This window comes from Cryptotermes secundus, unplaced genomic scaffold, assembly GCF_002891405.2.
Source record: "Cryptotermes secundus unplaced genomic scaffold, Csec_1.0 scaffold467, whole genome shotgun sequence".
NCBI lineage: Eukaryota > Metazoa > Arthropoda > Insecta > Blattodea > Kalotermitidae > Cryptotermes > Cryptotermes secundus.
Window position 1 is genome coordinate 181,088 of NW_019734357.1, and position 18,103 is coordinate 199,190.

General features: G+C 43.8%; 1 long non-coding RNA gene across 3 annotated transcripts in view; it reads right to left on the reverse strand.

The window, feature by feature from the left end:
• The window catches only part of LOC111868854, a 240,682-nt gene that overhangs the window by 151,428 nt on the left and 71,151 nt on the right, over nt 1–18,103 (reverse strand). For 2 of the 3 annotated variants that reach the window (XR_004513485.1, XR_002843577.2), the window contains exon 1: nt 13,118–13,211. This is a non-coding gene — a long non-coding RNA (uncharacterized LOC111868854). Of the gene's footprint in view, nt 1–13,117; nt 13,212–13,336; nt 13,361–18,103 lie in introns of those variants that run through there. The other variant, XR_004513483.1, reaches the window with a different exon arrangement.

Consider the following 18,103-nt stretch of genomic DNA (forward strand, 5'->3'; position numbering starts at 1 on the left):
TGATATTTAAAAAAAAAAATTTTAAATTATCTTTCAAAACGTTATAAGCTGTTAGTAGCTTCGTGAATATTGTTGCCTTGACAGTAAAAATTGTATTTGTACATTGTATATACGAAACAGGATGCGATCCTTAAAAAAATATAAATACGATTGACAATGATGAAGAAAGGGCGTAAGCCTCGACAGGTTGGGAAGGTTTCGAACCAGAAACTGACTAAAATACAGATTAACGAATCACACTGAAACGGCAATGTCAGCCAAAGTTCCTTTGTTTCCATTCTATACTGAATAATGATTTATTTAGTATAATGTGCTGACTGCTGACTTCGGCCTGTTCGCATGGAGATTATCAGGTTGGAGGGTTGCTGGGACTTTGTCACTTATTCGAAAACTGTCACACTATGGCTGCCTGCAGACCGACACTTCAATGCATCGAGCACTGGGGATTGCCATGTTTGTTTACGAACCGATAACTACACAGGCTTTAATAGTTAGCATCTATTTATGTTGCAAAGAGATAGGAAAAATAAATGAACAAGGAGTACCCAACAAAACGCATAAGACACACAGACTCATAGTCTAGTAGATCTAGTACGTTTACCCGATTGCTATTTTATTTTAATTTGGTAAAAAAATTATTAAACTCTAAAATACAGATACTAAAATTTATCGAAACTCAAAGTTTCGCACCGTTGCCATGTTTGCGATTTTATCTCACAAACAATATTTCACACATAATATTGTCACGTGTCCGGGGTTCCGTGACAAATAATAACGGATTATGGACTGGATCCGGTCTAGAAAACCGAAATTAACGGCTGTGGGGATCCGTTGTGCTGACCACGCGACACCCTCTATCCGCAAAATTTGGCACTAAACTTCGCCGACAAGCGGCGGTCGCTCGGTCGGTATAGTTCGCTTGCGGACTAAAATCACGGAGTTTGTTTGTTTTTTTTATGGACTGGATGATTGGGTTTATTGACACATACATTTACATTGTTCGGGACTACAAGCAATTACAGCGCTATCGCTATTCTACATACTTTCAGTTCACCGTTGTACGCGCACTAGGATTCTCAGTCTTCATTAGTCGTGTCCTGGCAACGGATTTATCACAGTCTCAATGTGACTTCAACACACACATGACGTCTTCTTTGCACAGTCTAATTCCTTTCATGCCATTTCCTGCAGCTGCAAATTCCGAAGACTCGTCTCAGTGTTCTTCCGACTACTGTTTTGTATCCCTACAGCTTCTGAACTCCCAGCTAATATTCTCTAAATTAATCTCCCTAGCTAAAAACAGATTCTCATTATATAGCATCGGGTCGGACCCCATAGAAAACACCGTCTTCTCTTGTCGAGTACTGTGTTACCTAGCAACCCGTTATAGCATGATCCACAGAGAACAGAGCTCCTATTGTTGCGTGTTCGCTGGAACGTGTATACTGAGTCATTGCCTAGCAATGGGTCGATACGTCACAATATGTAGACGTCTTTATCACTTACCTCCACGCCATGTTTCACATCCTTAGTTCCAATTATTCATTGGTCATTTACATAAAGCGAAAGCTTTGACCCGCTTCACCAGACCCGGGATCGAACCGGGGCCGCCGTGGTGGGAAGCCAGCGACTGACCGCTTGAGCTATGGCGCGGCCCTTTATGATCGGGTAAGTAAAGAACCAGTTATTCAAATAATATATATAAGTCTCCTGGTCGCATTTATGAGCTAATTTTGTTCTGAATTTATTTGAACCGTACTACTTACTTACTTATTTAATCATGGAGCTGAGCCCTTCTGGAGGAGCCGCCAATTCTGCAGCTACTCAAGAATTCCAGCATTTTATGGAACCCGAAGGTTCATTACCGTGTTCACAAGAGCCCTCCACTGGTCCCTATCCTGAGCCAGATCTATCCAATCCATACCATCCCATTTTATCTCTCTAAGATCCATTCTAATATTGTTCACCCACCTACGCCTTGGTCTTCCCTGTGGTCTCTTTCCTTCTGGCTTTCCCACCAATATCCTATACGCATTCCTCGTCTCCCCCATTCGTGCTACATGCCCTGCCCATCTCATCCTCCTTGACTTGATCATTCTACTTATACTTGGAGAACAGTAAAAGTTGTGATGCTCCTCATTATGCAGTTTTCTCCAACCTCCTGTCACTTTATCTCTCTTCGGTCAAATATTCTCAACACCCTGTTCTCAAACACCCTCAGTCTATGTCCCTCCCTTAATGTAAGACACCATGTTTCACACCCATACAGAACCACAGGCAAAATTATAGTTTTGTATATTCTAATTTTTATGTTTTTGGACAGCAGACGAGAAGATAAAAGGTTCTGGACTGAATGGTGGCAAACATTGCCCGAGTTCAATCTCCTCTTAATTTCTTCGTGAATCAGGTTTCGATCTGTTATCGTTGTTCCCAAATATCTGAACTGTGCCACATTCTCAAAACATCTGTTTCATATCTTTATATCATGATTTTGCCCTGCACTAAGGTTTACTAAATCTATTCACGCTTCTTCCGCGGAGCCGAGATAGCTCAGTTGGTATAGCGACTGGCTACTGGCTGAACGACCGAAGGGCTGGAGTTCCGGTCCCGATAGGGTCAAAAATTTTCTCTTCGCCTCATTGTCCAGACCGTCTCTGGCGTTAACCCAACCTCACATCCAATGGGTATTGAGGGTTCTTTCCCTGGGGGTAAAGCAGCTGGGGCGTGCAACTGACAACTCACCTCCAGCTAGTGTCGAGGTCAAGAAAACGTGGAACTATATATCAACACCCCTATACGCCTTCATGGCGTAATGCTTAATTAGTTAAGCACTAGGACAACTTTACCTTACCAATTCACACTTCGCCCACACGCAGTCGGTAAGGGATGATTACCCCTTCTGCTAAAATAAACAGGAAAGTTTTTGTTGCAAGAAAGGAGCCAGAGGCTGTGACCACTCAGACAGCTTGTCTTGCAAGCAAACTGTCAACAAAGTTTGTTCGTGATTTGCGAGCAATAGATTCATAGTTTGGAGGGAACCCATCCACACAGCGCCCAATGTCTGCTGTTTCATAACTGAATCCAGACATGCGTGAATGTGACGCACCGTAACTGGAAAAATAGAATCAGTTAATAAACAAACTTGGATTACTTCTATTTCTGTCACATAACAGTCATCACCTGTTGACGTTCTAGTAACACCGTGAATGTGGCATTGCTACACCTGTTGTACAGTAACAGATGTGCATCATATAGCCATTCAGTAAATGTAGCGCAGTCGCCATAGGGAAAGATGTTCTTTGCAAAGGGTGGGGTAGGTATAACTCCTGCATAATGGAAATTACTAGTTTTAACATGTGGCTTGGGGCACGCGGTAACGTAGTTGGTTGAGCCACTATGTTACAAGCCGGAAGGTCGCGGATTCCATTCTCGATGAGGTCCTTCCAACCGCACTATGGCCCTGGGGTCGACTCAGCCTCTAACAGAAATGAGTACCAGGAATATTTCTGTGAGTAAAGGGCGGCCGGCGCGTAAGGCTGACAACCTTACCGCCATCTGTGAGCCGATTGTCTAGAAAATGTGGGAGCCTCGACGTCTCACAACCTTATGGGCCTCCACGGCCTGTTACACGGATAGCTCTACCTCTACCTAACGTGTATATTAAAAGGTAAAATGTAAAGCTGTTCCTGTACTTGGCCAATTAAGCACTATGCTATGAAGGCGTATCGGGTGTGGATGTATTGATCCATGTTGTCTTGACCTCGGCACTAGCTGGAGGTGAGTGATCACCTTCACGACCCGGCCGCTTTACCCCGGTACCCATTGTATAGGAGGTTGGGTGGACCCCAGAGCCGATCTGGACGACGTGGAGAAGAAAAAATTCTTGACCCTACCGGGACTAGAACTCCAACTCGTCGGTCGTCCAGCCCGTAGCCAGTCGCTATACCGACTACGCTATCCCATCTCCTTACAACAAGCATTGTAATACAGTAAATACAGAAATTCTTGGAGAAATAGAATTACACCGTTCTAGAGTTGATTTATATCTGTGGACAGGATTGCTTTGCTCGTTGTAAACCTTTTAATAACAAAAGAAGTTCGGTGCTTGTAAAAGCGTTTCAATTCACGAGCCGTTAGTCGCTTCACAGCATATTTAATAGCCTCATATAAACTTGTATTTTTAGAGAGCGTAATTTACTCTACACACATTGCTATTCTCAGTACAAGCATTGTACGGTGTATTACTTCGGGCATAATTACATTGTACTTGCTTGTATTTGTTCCATACAAAATTCTTAATCAAATAAAGAAAGTTAAAAATACGAGTTTGATTGAAAGAAGTATACCGTATATGTACATTGCACCTATGAACACCTGAGCCTGCCTCAACGCCGTATTTCATAAATCCCTCCCATCAGTCTATGTGTCTGTATGTGTATCCCTCCTTCCGATGCTAGGCAACGGTTAGGTAAACACATTCCCGTGGCAACAAATACACATAGCAATAGAGGAATTGTTGGACTCGTGTGTCTGTGAGTCTGTCTGTGTGTCTCCTTATCGTTGCTAGGAAACAACTCGGTAAAAACGTTCCCGCTGCAACGAAGAATTGTTGGTGACCTCGTTTTCTATGCGGTTCGTTCACATCAACGGAAAGTAGGCGATTACTTCTTCCCAGAACTTGTTGTTAGTATCATAAAAGTATTCTCATTGAGAGTTTAATAAGCTAACCCACTTAAAACCACACAATACTTAGCTGTGAGATACGAACTCCTGTAGTCTGCAAGCGAACTATATCGACAGAGCGACCGCCGCTCGACGAAGTTAGTGCCAGATTTTGCGGATGGAGGGTGTCATGTGGTCAGCACAACGGATCCTCACAGCCATTAATTTCGGTTTTCTAGATCGGAGCCGCTATTTCCTTCAAATAGCTCCTCAATTATCCTCACGAGGCTGAGTTAACCCCGTTCCAGACCCACTATTTTTCAGAAAATCTGGTAGCGCCGGGAATCGAACCAGGGATCTCTGGATCTGTAGCCATGCGTTCTGACCACTAGACTACAGAGGCGGCTCTTTCTCTAAGATCCATCTTGATATTATCCTCCCACTCATGTCTAGTTCTTCCTAGTGGGCTCTTCTTTCCTTCTGGATTTTCCACTAAAACCCTGCATGTGGCATTGTTGTATGAGAATTAAGACAAATGATGACAACTTCATGAGGCTATAGCATGAGGCATGAAAGATCTCTGAAAATATCGAGAACTCTTCCTGAGGGACTGATGTTGGAGCAATTGCGTGTAACTGCTGTAGTATGAGGCGTTTCCACGCGCACTAAGGTCGTGCTGAAGGTTCGTTCTACATAACAGAACAGTCAACACTAAGTGTTACCTTTCGTTGCACCGTTACCTTCAGAAATCACGTGACCTATGATGTAAGCATGCGAAACCTCACGTTCGCCACATAACACGTTTCTCGCTTCGTACCATTCTTATTTTTTCGCTTCAATCGAAGGCACGTCAGGAATTCGCCACAGTAGAACAATTTCAGAACACTTTAGCAATCGACATAGCGAGGGGCTACAGGCTTGACGGCCGGGGTTCAATTCCCAGGTTTTTCTCTTCTCTACAGTGTCTAGACCGGCTCTGGGCCCACTCAATGGGTACCGGGGCTCTTTGCGCGGGGTGTAAAGCGTCCAGTGCGTGAATCTAATCGCTCACCTTGATCTAGTGCCGAGTGCGTGGCGTTTAATTAATTAAGCAGGGAGACAACTTTACCTTTCGTGGCCACTTTTTGTGTCTATTACGTTTCCATTCCTGATCTAAGGGATTCCACGGTGTCACTTACTCATGGAGCTGAGCCCTTCTTGAGGACCCGCCAATTCTGCAGCTACTCAAGAATTTCCCAGCATTTAATGGAATCTGAACGTTCATTACCGTGTTCACAAGAGCCCTCCACTGGTCCCTATACTGAGCCAGATCAATCCATACAATCCCATCCTGTCTCTCTAAGATCCATTTTAATATTGTGCAGCCACCTACGCCTTGGTCTTCGCAGTGTCTCTTTCCTTCTGCCTTTCCCACCAATACCATGGTGTCACTACAGCGTCTAATAGGATTACAACGTGTATTTCCTGTCGGCAAATGGACCCTAAGTACGATGTGCGTTTGTATGTTTGGGCTCCAATGGCAGTGATCGGTAATACTGTTCTTTTATCGGCTTCCCAGCGGGGATTTGCTGTCAAGAAAGATTTGGTAAGAAGGAAAAGGAGAGGGGAGAGAGGTAAGAGGGGGAAAAAGGTAGTAGTTGTAGCAGAATGAATGAATGGCTGTATGAATGAAAGGGCCAAGAGATGGAAGAAGCTGTTTGCTGGGGGTGAGTTGGTCGTGGGAGGGGAGGGGGTGGTAGAAAGTAAAGGCTCATTCAAGTGCAAGACTGCGGACAAGTGGTCCTTATATTATACATTAGCTATTAAGGATGTTCCTGGCTCGCCAGAAGGCGTGAACGAAGATTATAAAGCTTAAATTAACTCGCCCACACCACAAGATAAATCCGTGACGAGTGTTGGCATGCCTCTACATAAAAAAGTGGCAAATTATCGTCTTTTTATTGCATGTGGCGGTCTAAAATATAGTGTGCTTGTAAGCTGTTGTTTGCTCCCATAAGGTCACAGATCATCATCATCATCAGTAATCTGTCAAGACGACAGGTCCACAGTCTCTTTCAAAACAATTCCTCCACTTAATGCGATCTAGAGCTTTCTCCTTCAAATGACAGTATCCTCTTCTGTCCCCAAGGTCATCCAGCATCTTCTTACGTCTTCTTCCTCGTCTTCTTGTCACTTCTATCCGCCCCTCTATCTTTCCTTCAATAACTTCTTTTAGAAGGCAGTTACTGCGTAAGATATGACCAATCCAATTAGCCTTCCGTTTTCTTATTTCGTGTAGGATATTCCTCTGCTCACTGACTCTAATTAACACTTCTTCATTTCTCACATAATCGGTCCAACTGATCTTCTCCATCCTTCTCCAACACCACATTTCGAAACTTAAGGTCACAGATATGCCGTTCTTAATGAATAACTAGTTAAGATTTCATACACTGGTAGAATTATCGATCATTTTGATGAATTTATCTTCAGGGATATAGCGCCATGTAATCCGTTGAAAGTCAAAGGACGTTTCGGAGGAACGTGTCGCCTCCATCTTCAGGACTGAGAACAAAGACAAGTAAGGGACTAATATAGAGCAGGCAGAAAGCAAAGTCTACCGCCGATCGCTTGAAGATTTCCGTCTTCTGGGATATAGCGCCGTGTAACATGTTAAAAGTCAACCGACGTTTCGGAAGAACATCCTCCTTGGATGAGCCCGTCACAAGGCGCTACCTACACATAGAACAACACAAACAGAGTAAACATACACAGACATCCATGCCTCGAATGGGATTCGAACTCACCACCCCAGTGTCCTAGCGGTCTAAGACAATTTATGCCTTAGATCGCGTGGCCACTGTTATCGGCTCTAATCCCTGACAGACGAGGAAATTATCACTTCCTAATATAGATTGTGCCATGTTTTCGTTCATATTGCCTTAAAACAAATTGTCGTCAGCCTCGCCAGAACTTCTTTCAGATGGACTGGGTAAAGGAACGCTTATGTAGCAATTGATGTACCGAATCTATTACCATAGTCAATAAGTTCATGGACTGGCAGCAAAGCGTCGTTGCAGTGCATTATAGCGGATAGATCGAGGCACGATATGGTGCCCTGTCAGTTCATCTCTCGTCACAGCAAGAGGCAGTTGTGTGCAAACAGTGTACGCAGAACTACGGCCTCTATTGTGAACTGCAGTTAAATGCAAGTGGCGGATATCGAAAATGTGGCAGTTTAAACAAAGGGAAAACCTCAAGTTCTGCCAAGAACTAGGTGAATCCCCTAGCGAAACGTTTGGCGTAGGCAGAATTGGCTGTTGCTACACGACAACGCCCCTGCACATCGCTCTGTTCTTGTCCAAGAGGAACTGGCAAGGCAACAGATCACCGTTTTGCCACACCCTCCGTATTCACCTGATCTCGCAGCATGAGATTTCTTTCTTTGACCGCTTGAAAGCAAAGCCACGTGGTCGTAGATTTCAGTCGTCCGAGGAGGTGGTCATTGCCACAAGAGACGCCGTACGGGAGCTTCTGCCAATATGTTTCAGCAATGTTTTCGGCAGCTATATCAACGTTGGTAGACTTGCATAGCGGCCAACGACAACTATTTTGAGGGCCGATGTGGATCTGTGTAAGTGTATGTGAATACCTTGTAATATGATACGATAAAACTACAGCCCACGAACTTAATGACTGTACAACGTATAACCTCACAGTCTGTGCTTGAAGTCCCACGCCCGCTTACATATATATACATACGGTGCTTGTCGAACACGGTTTGATCCAAAGTCTGTGTGCTTGCTGACAGGTTTCATTCGTCAGGTTGTTTACATCCTGTTTTGGCTAATGGTCGGTTGCATTGTACTGTGTATGCATGCATAGAACATGAAGAGTGCACCACGTTCGACCTTGTCAAGGTCCTTGGCGAATCTCCATCACGCACTGCGGGGTACTCCACAGCTACGCCACCCACATACACAACAAACCACCTGCTCTTCACAAATCCTATCTCCCAGAGGAGAATGTATCATATTAGTGTGAGCTGCCAACATTAGTGACGAGGCGTGAAACTTGCATTGGCCATTTCATGCGATTACTACTAGAAATAGGGCAAAATCTGCTGTACTGAGCCTGGATTGACAGAGGTATTGTACATAGAAATAGGAATTAAGATTAAATTTGTAAATATATGTAAATATTGACAATAGACTTACTAACACAGATTATGACTGACAAATGATAGACCCGACCTCTCGTCAGAGAGGGCGCCCGAAATGAAAGAGACAGTAACTTTCATATAAATAAAAAAAAATATGGTCACCAAGACAGACGGACTGACTGAGAGAGGAGTAGTTGAGCACAGAACAACAGTCGAGTCGGAAGCGAAGGCTCGAGTTTCGAGACGTCAACCTGCCGGGATACGAGCTAGGGACCAGAGGAATTGAATTGAGTCGAGTCTTCGGAATTGGCAGTTGCAGAATAAGGGCAAGAGAGAGAATTGGGCTGTGAAAAGAAGACTTCGTGTGTGATTTGAAATGACAGTGAGACTGTTATAAATCCGTTGCCAGGATAAGACTAGTGAAAACTGAGTACCCTAATGTGTGTGTAACGGTGAACTGGGAAGTGAGTAGAACAGCGACAGCGTTGTATTGCTTGTAGTTCTGAGTTGTGTGAATGCATAAGGTGTCAATAAATTCAATCATGAACCCGTCTATAGTCACTAATACAGTATACGCCAAAAAATGAGAACTGAAATGAAAAGACGTCCTGTTGATACCATTGTATATTCATGTGAAGGCCTCTTGCACGACAACACCTTCTCAAATCCTGAAGAAATGGCCCGATCACCATGTCCCTGTACCGTTCTTGGGTGACGGTAAGAGCATTGCCTTCCTCATCCTCAATGAAATAGGAGCCTAATGTACCGTGTGCTGAGACGGCACACTATATCGTCACACGTGTACTGTGTAGCGGTTTCTGGACGGTAACACCCGGCAGCTCAAAACCAAGGAAGTGAGTTGTCTGGCGACCACTTCCGTATTAGCGGAAATAATACTCAACTATGAATACTTTTTCCTCCGTCGAGAGACCCATTTCCAACAACTGCACAACACAACTTCCTTTTCACTACTGGGAACACGTGCGGCTGGAACTATGCCCCGCCGTCAAACGCACATGGGCGTTCGAGATGCGCGAGTTTCAGTACTGCATTTTTGGCGCATACTGTACATGTGACAATATGTTTTGAACAGCAGCAGGTAATGTTGGTTTTATTTGCCTCTGTGTCTGTATTTATCTCGGCGATCGTGTTGTAAACTGACACACATGGAGTGATCGAATAATATTTTTCTGTCGTCATCACCATTTTGGAACCTTGGCGTGCATGGAGCGACCTCCGTGAGCTAGCGGACACGAGTTTAAATCTATGCTTATCGACTCCATTTACTGCAGATAAATGTTCCTCAGGAGGACCTCTACAGACCGCAACATCTGTAGCTGAACTTTTTTAACAGATTTTTCTGGCGTTTCTGAATGACACACAACATAAACAGTCTAATTACCAAACATTTGCAGTGTATGCTGTTTGTCATTCAGTGAGACTGGCATACACACACAAACACCCATAGGATCACCTTATTAACAAAGTTTTATAACAATATCTCCCCTTCCTCGTTTTTGCGGTCTACAGATAATTAAACTCTCTCGCTTCTGACGAACAGTTCTCGTCCTTTCGTACGATCAAGACCGAGTGTGGGTACAGCCCGATTTTGTTTCATAGCGGCGCGTGTTATTGAAAATTCTGTAACACCAACAGAGAAAAAGTTGAAAGTGAGAGAGGAAGAGATATGAGAGGAGGAAGAGAGAGGATAGAGAGACAGTCGCAAAGTGAAACCAATTCCACAGATGGTTCACAGCTCCACTTAACTACGAGACATACCGCCGTAAAAGACAGTTATGAATATCTTCAGATTCGCAATACTCTGCACACTGTAAAGATTCCACCGAATTTTATCGCCCATATTTCGACTACGTGAAGGGTCTCTCCTGTCAGAGGAGAGTTTATTATTTCTCTTTTATTGCTAGTGGGGTGGGACTAAGTCCCTTGTACTGCGGCCACTTCTGGCCTATTGTACCAGCCCCAGATGATAGGTGAGGGTGATTGTGGAGCAATTGGTGGAATGAAAATTGGCAGGGGAAACCGAAGTATTCCCAGCGCCACTTTGTCCACCACAAATCCCACTTGACCAAACCTCGGGATCGAACCCGAGCCGCCGCACTGGGTAGCCAGCGACTAACCGTTTGAGCTATGGCGCGGCCTTGTGTAAAAGGAAAGTAAGCGATTAGTTTCTCCCAGAACTTCTTGTTTTGAAGTAAAATACATTTATGCACATTTAACAGTAGCTCACCGGCTGTAGTGATATTTTGTCCGATGCTGTGTTGACATCAGATCGGTCCGTGGCTCCGTTGAGAAACCCTGACTTATGCTAAGTGCGATGTGAACCGACCAGTGTTACGGACGGGGCATGCTGGGGACTCCTGTATTTTTAATCATCACTGCCAGCAAACGAGGGAGAGAGACGAGACAATTGCCACGGCGAAACGGCAAGTCGCGCGTTAAACTCGGGCTGTCGAGAATAGAAAATTGGATCTGCGCTGCAGAGTCGGGCTACTGTCGCCCATTGTCATATCAAAAATTTGTCTGCGTCACAGTACGACGGTGTAAGCGCCATTTCTTGTTTATAAGAACAGATCGCGAAGTCTTAACGGAGACGCGATCTGCAGTTACCTGTTGAAGACGTTTCGGTACTTGCTCTTTCATGGACTATGATTAAAGGGCAAAATTTTCGGTACGTTATTTCACGAAGTTCTTGTTTTTTCTTTCCCCCTTCCCCCCTTGGCGCTACAGCTCCAATTTTGGCCTTGGCCTACCTCCATGAAACTCTCCGTTTCATTTCGATTTACTAGATCTTAGATATTCGGTAGTACTCCTTGGGTGGGTGATCAGCTCCTCGCAAGGCCTCTATCTGTACACAAACACAGAAAAACGAACACATACACTCACGCAAAGACATTGAACATTCATGCACTGAGTGGGATTCGAACACACGATCTCGGCTTCCGAGCGGGCGAAGACAAGGCTTAATCAAGGTTATATCCTGATGTTTAAATACAACAAAGGAAAGTTGTCCTTATGCTTCCGTAATTAAGCACTACAGCATGGCGACGTATGGGGGAGTGGATGCATACAGCCACATTTTCTTGATCTTGGCACTACTTGGAGGTCAGTTTCACGTGCTGACCGCTTTATCCCCGGGAAAAAACCCCCGGTATCCATTGAATTGGAGATTGGGTGGGCCCCACAGCCGGTCTGGACTACGTGAGAAGAGAAAATTCTTGATCCTACCTGGACGCCAATGACTAAGGAAAATTGCGAGAAACAAGGACAGCCAGTGTCCTGGCCGATATTCGAACCGAGCACCACCAAAATACAAGACCAGAGCATTACCGTTGTCAGTCTGTTCTCCACAGACCACTTATACTCTCCTTTATTCCCCCAACTTGTGATTTCATATTGTGGTGTTATAGTTCATGGCAGAGTATTGTACTCTGGTGGACGAGGACTGATGATTCGGAAGGACATAATGCTGTCATGTTCATGGATTAAATCAATCTGAGAAGTCTGGATCACCAGCTGAACACGGTAGACCCACGATGGATCCGTGATGGATTCTTTAAATATGTATTACGACTTACTAGAGGAAGTCTGTCACAATAGCTCCGAATAATATCAGACAAGAAGCTCTCGTAAAATCTTACGAGGGATTCCCTCAAACTCTTCAACGTATATGATGAGGTTATCAAGACACATAAATTAAAAATTAAGGAAATGAGTGGTGTTGTTCTGTAGGATACATAATTTCCGATGACACATAACCAGACTGAGTTAAATTAGCCAGATATAAGAGCAGAGTTAAGCTCCATCACTTGAAATTGTGAAATATTCATGAGCATTGGGATTTATTTGTAAGTAGAATTTATTATTGGCCTAAGCGCTGCAGTACAAGGAACCACCGTAAATTTGTAGGTTAACTGAAATCAAGAAAAACCTGTGTGTGAGACCCAGAAGAAATTCTATCGAACCGTAGATCTACATATTCTGCCTACACAGTTGAGAAACTGGCTTTAAACAAAACAAGAAAGAAATATGTAGGGTCCCTGCAAGATTAAAACAATTTCATTTGGTATATCTTAACATGATACCACAAACTCCAGCCTGTAATGTGAGGGGAGCTCATTAAGTGACTGAAATTTTAACAAACCTCATCTATACGTAATACCTCACATACGTGGTGTGCCGGCAATATTCAGAAGTCGTACTCGAAAGCGCCAGTTCGATACTCGGCCGGAACATTTTCTACCCTTACTTTTATTGATCTTTCTCAGGTCTCCAAGGTAAACAATGAGACATTACCTCGATCAGACAATGGTCGTGCCGGCTTCCCACTTCGGCGTCCCGGATTCGATTCCAGGTCAATTCATGTGTGATTTGCGGTGGACAAAGTGGCACTGGGGCGGATTTTCTCCCAGTATTTCGGTTTCCCCTGTAAATTCTCGTTCCACCGACTGATTCACATTCATCATCATCTATCATCCGGGGCTGATACACTAAGCAAAATAATGGCCGACGTACCGAGTGGATTCAGTCTCCTCCAACCTGAAGAAATAAAAGAAAATCTCTATCAGGTCACAGCCAATTACAGACCCTTCACAATTCATTATTCATCAGTCATCCTGGTATCATTATGAACATCATAGTGAAATAAACCACAAAAAATATATACATCTTTCACAGTCAAATTAGTAGTGTATTCCATGAAATTAGAAGCAATTCAATGCTGCATGCAAATTGTACTTGTAGTAAAACAAAAACAAACAAAACAAACTCCGTGGCCTCTAGTCCGCAAGCGAACTATACCGACCGAGCGACCGCCGCTTGTCGGCCAAATTAGTGCCAACTTTTGCGGATAGAGGGTGTCGCGTGGTCAGCCCAACGAATCCCCGTTAATTTCGGTTTTCTAGACCGGAGCAACTACTTTTCCTTTCAAGTAGCTCCTCAATTATCTTGACGAGGCTGAGTGGACCCCGTTCCAGATTCACTACTTCTCAGAAAATCTGGTAGCGCTGGGAATCAAACCCGGACCTCTGGATCTGCAAGTAGGAACTCCGACCACTAGACCACACAGGCGGTCCGTAGTTGTCGTAATATAACAGTGAATGACGACGTGTTTAAATAATTCTGTTTGCAGTAATCGTATTCCATTACACAACAACCAGACCCCTACGGAGATCATCTTGTATTCCGACCACAGAACCCCTCATCTTTATAATGAACCGGCAACACGTGACACAGGCTGTCCATCACTTGATTCATGAGTATCCCTGTCAGAAAACAACTTTACTCTTACATCTGTCTCTTTCTATTTTCCCCTGCCTCGTGACGTGGATAATAAACCCATTCCCGACCTCGGTCAATGTCAGATACCACGTGGCTAACACATACATGTTGAATCGGTGTTGAAAACCGTAACAACCTGGCTTAAAAGTCAGTCAACTGCATAACAAAACACGTACCAATGAGCATGGTTGACGTGTTTCCGCATAACGCGCTGAATAATAAATACATCCTATATCGCTTTTTATGATAATAAAAGTTGAGCAGCTACAACAACACAGAGAGAGAGAGAGAGAGAAAAAATAATAATAATAACCTAGGGCAAGATCATTTTGTTTCTTTCGCTCATTCATACATTCAAAATCCATTCATAAATGCTTGGCCATATCGTTTTAATGCGAGAAACGTGGAGGTTGGCTAAATAAGCCTACGAGACGAGTGCCAACTTCCCCCTCCCCCTTTGCCCGCGAATGCTCACACAAGTCACACCCTCGGGCGATGAGTAATTACCACACAACTGATGTGATAGATAGACAAGCGCCGCCGGTTTCGGAGCCTTTTAAAAATAAGTAAAGAAACCTAAGACATGAGGAAGAAGAGATCACAGTCTTGGACATCAAAAGAAGTTAAAGGAAGTAAATAGAGGAATTAGTTGAGCAAAGAGCGGAGTGGTTGTGTTCGTACATTTGTAACTCGTGAAAATATTATGTAAGTTAGTAGAGGAGATGAAAGTACATTAATTGAAAACCTTCCATTTCTTTCATCTTAAACGAAGAGAGGGTTATAAAGTAGTGGTCCGTGAGTCGTAACCGATGAGGTTAAAAATACTGTCTCATGATTTTACTTTGTAGAGGAACGCCTTTCGGAACTCTGACGCACTCTCATGACCATGTTAGTCAAGGTCAAGTTGTCCCCGTGTTTAATTAATTAACACCACGCCATGAAGACATACGGGGGAGTGGAGATAGAGCTCTAACATTCTTGACCTCGGCAGTAGATGGAGGTGCGTGATCAGCTTCACGCCCCGATCGCTTTATCCCCAGAAGAAGAACCCCAAGTACTAATAGGATAGGAGGTTGGGTTTACCCCACATCCGGTCTGAACGGTGTGAAGTAGAGAAAATTTGATTGAACCTGTTGGGAATCGAAACCCAGCCATCAAGTCTGTAGCTTGTCGCTATACTGACTGAGCTACCCCAAGTCAAAGTCAAAGTCATGTTACGACCGACGGTCAGTCGGTCAGTCTCTCTTGGTGTCAAGCACACATCTGGGGCTCAAGGGCAGGTTTGTGTTATTGTCAATTGCGGATTTGTTGATGTGGGGCGCCCTCTCTGACGAGAGGAAGGGTCTGTCGTTTACAATTGCTGCTGGTCCTCGCCAGCGCAGCCATATTACCGCCTATTAACTGTAGCGGCCAGTTAACTTCATGAGTTTGAATACAATTCGAGCTATTCCGGCTCCCCACTAGGGCATATATGTGTACATACACATATCTGTCGATGAGAAATCGACCACCCCATATCGATTAGCTTATGTAATACATCATAATTATTTACTGCGTGCTAGTGTGTCCTTTGTTGTTTCTGTAGTTTTGTGTGCTGTGTTTTGTTTGAGTGTAATTTGTGTATTTGTGTGTTGTGTCTTATTGTAGTACCACTGCTACGGGGAAAAAACCAATTTGCAGTTTAAATAAATAAATAATAATAATAATAATAAAACCAAGAAGCTTCTTCACTTTGTTTGTTAATCACGTCAAGGGTTTTTCCCCCCCTTGGCACTACAGCCCCAGTGGGCCTAGGCCTACCTCCACGAACTCCTCCGTTCACTTGGGTTTTTCTAGATCTTACACATTCGGTAGAACTCCTTGGGCGGGTGATCAGCTCGTCGCAAGGCCTCTAGCTGTACATGAACACAGAAAAATGCACACACACAAACTAAACATCCATGCCCTGAGTGGGATTCGAACCCACGATCCCGGTTTCCAAGCGAGCGAAGACAGTACATGCCTTAGACCGCTCGGCTACCGTGACCGGCCCACGTCAAGGGTTTAGCCACAATAAAAGGGCGTCAGATGCAATGGGGGAAGAGGACTTCGATCAACACATTGACACTGACTGGAACACGACTCATTAGCGGATAATAAAAATACGAATTCTGTTAGTAGAAGATGGGTCAAGAATATATTTCATGTTTTAAATTTTATTTTGTAATTGTCCATGTTTTATTTGTATTTCTATTGTAAAATTTCTCTAATTGTTGATTATTTGCACAAAGGACGTAAAGTTAATGTGCATCTGTGATATAATATCGGTATCTGCACAGTCCTTGGCCAAACCGAACAGGAAATCGTATATATTCTTATCTCTGTGACGACACTCTGGGATTCCTAGCTGTGTTATTCATGCTCGGAAAAAGGCACACAGAGTGTATACCACGTGACTCAACAAGCATGTACATTCTTACGTGGCGCGCCCAGAACCTGTGTGGTCGCAAGTGTTTTGCGTCAGTTAGGAAACAGGTTTGCCAAATTCGTAATCTTTATGCTACGATGCTATAGGAATCACACGAATATTGGAATGTAATAATTGGAACTCTTCTGTTTGCGCCCTCTTCAGTGTTACAGTGTATAACTTCGGTCGTTTATCGATTCTTAGGTTATTTTCACGACCCTGCTTCGGCCACAGTTGTCCCAGGAATAAAGTTCAATACGAGAATTCTGGGAGGTCATAGTATCGGTCATTCTAAGGGCCGAGCCATAGCCCAAGCGGTTAGTCGCTGGCTTCTCATCGCGGCGGCCCGGGTTCGATCCCGGGGTCTGGTCAAGTGGGATTTGTGGTGGGCAAAGTGGGGCTGGGGAAGGTTTTCTCCGAGTACTTTGGTTTCCCCTGCCAATCTTCATTCCACCAATTGCTCCACAGTCACCCTCACCTATCATCTGGGGCTGGTACAATAGGCCAGAAGAGGCCGCAGTACAAGGGACTTAGTCCAACCCCACTAGCAACAAAAAAAAATCAGCCATTCTAAGCATAAAACGTATGTATATGCATGTGTCCCACTCAGAACGGTTTCCGAGATAGATCTATTTCACTGTATAATAGTATGGTTTTGACGTTCAATATTGTTCTCCCCCCCCCCGCATGTGAATCGGTGTGAAGCGTCAGTTGGACGTTGTGACTGCTGATATCGACATTGTAGGAGTGTTGTGAAAAATACCGCACATCTTTAGAAATGCCGAATATGCTGTATGCTGTCCTTACACGTGTTGCGAAGAGAATTGATGGAATTTTGGAAAATGTATTGTGCTAAGTAAACTGCACCAACTTTGTCACTAGAACAAAAAATACCTTTGGCATATGGAAAAATTGCCTGATCAGTGGAAGGAGTCTATTATTGTACCAGTTCACAAGAAGGTTGATAAAACTGATTGCAGTAATTATCGAGGGATATCACTGCTATCAACTTCATATCAAATTTTATCCAATATTCTTCTCTCAAGGTTAAGTCCATATATAGATGAAATTATTGGGGATCATCAGTGTGGGTTTCGACGTAACAGATCAACTACAGATCAGATCTTTTGCATTCGTCAGATATTGGAGAAAAAATGGGAGTACGATGAGACAGTACATCAGCTATTCATAGACTTCAAAAAAGCCTATGATTCAGTTAGGAGGGAAGTACTGTACAATATTCTGATAGAGTTTGGGATACCCATGAAACTAGTTAGGCTGATTAAAATGTGTTTAAACGAAACGTATAGTGAAGTCCGTGTAGGTAAACATTTGTCTGATGCTTTATCGCCACTCCTTTTCAACTTTGCTTTAGAATATGCCATTAGGAAGGTCCAGGGAAACAAAGTGGAACTGAAACTAAACGGGACACATCAGCTGTTGGCCTATGCCGATGATGTGAATCTACTGGGTGATAATGTAGATACCATAAAGAAAAACACACAAACTTTAACTGACGCTAGTAAGGAGGTTGGTCTGGAAGTAAACACTGAGAA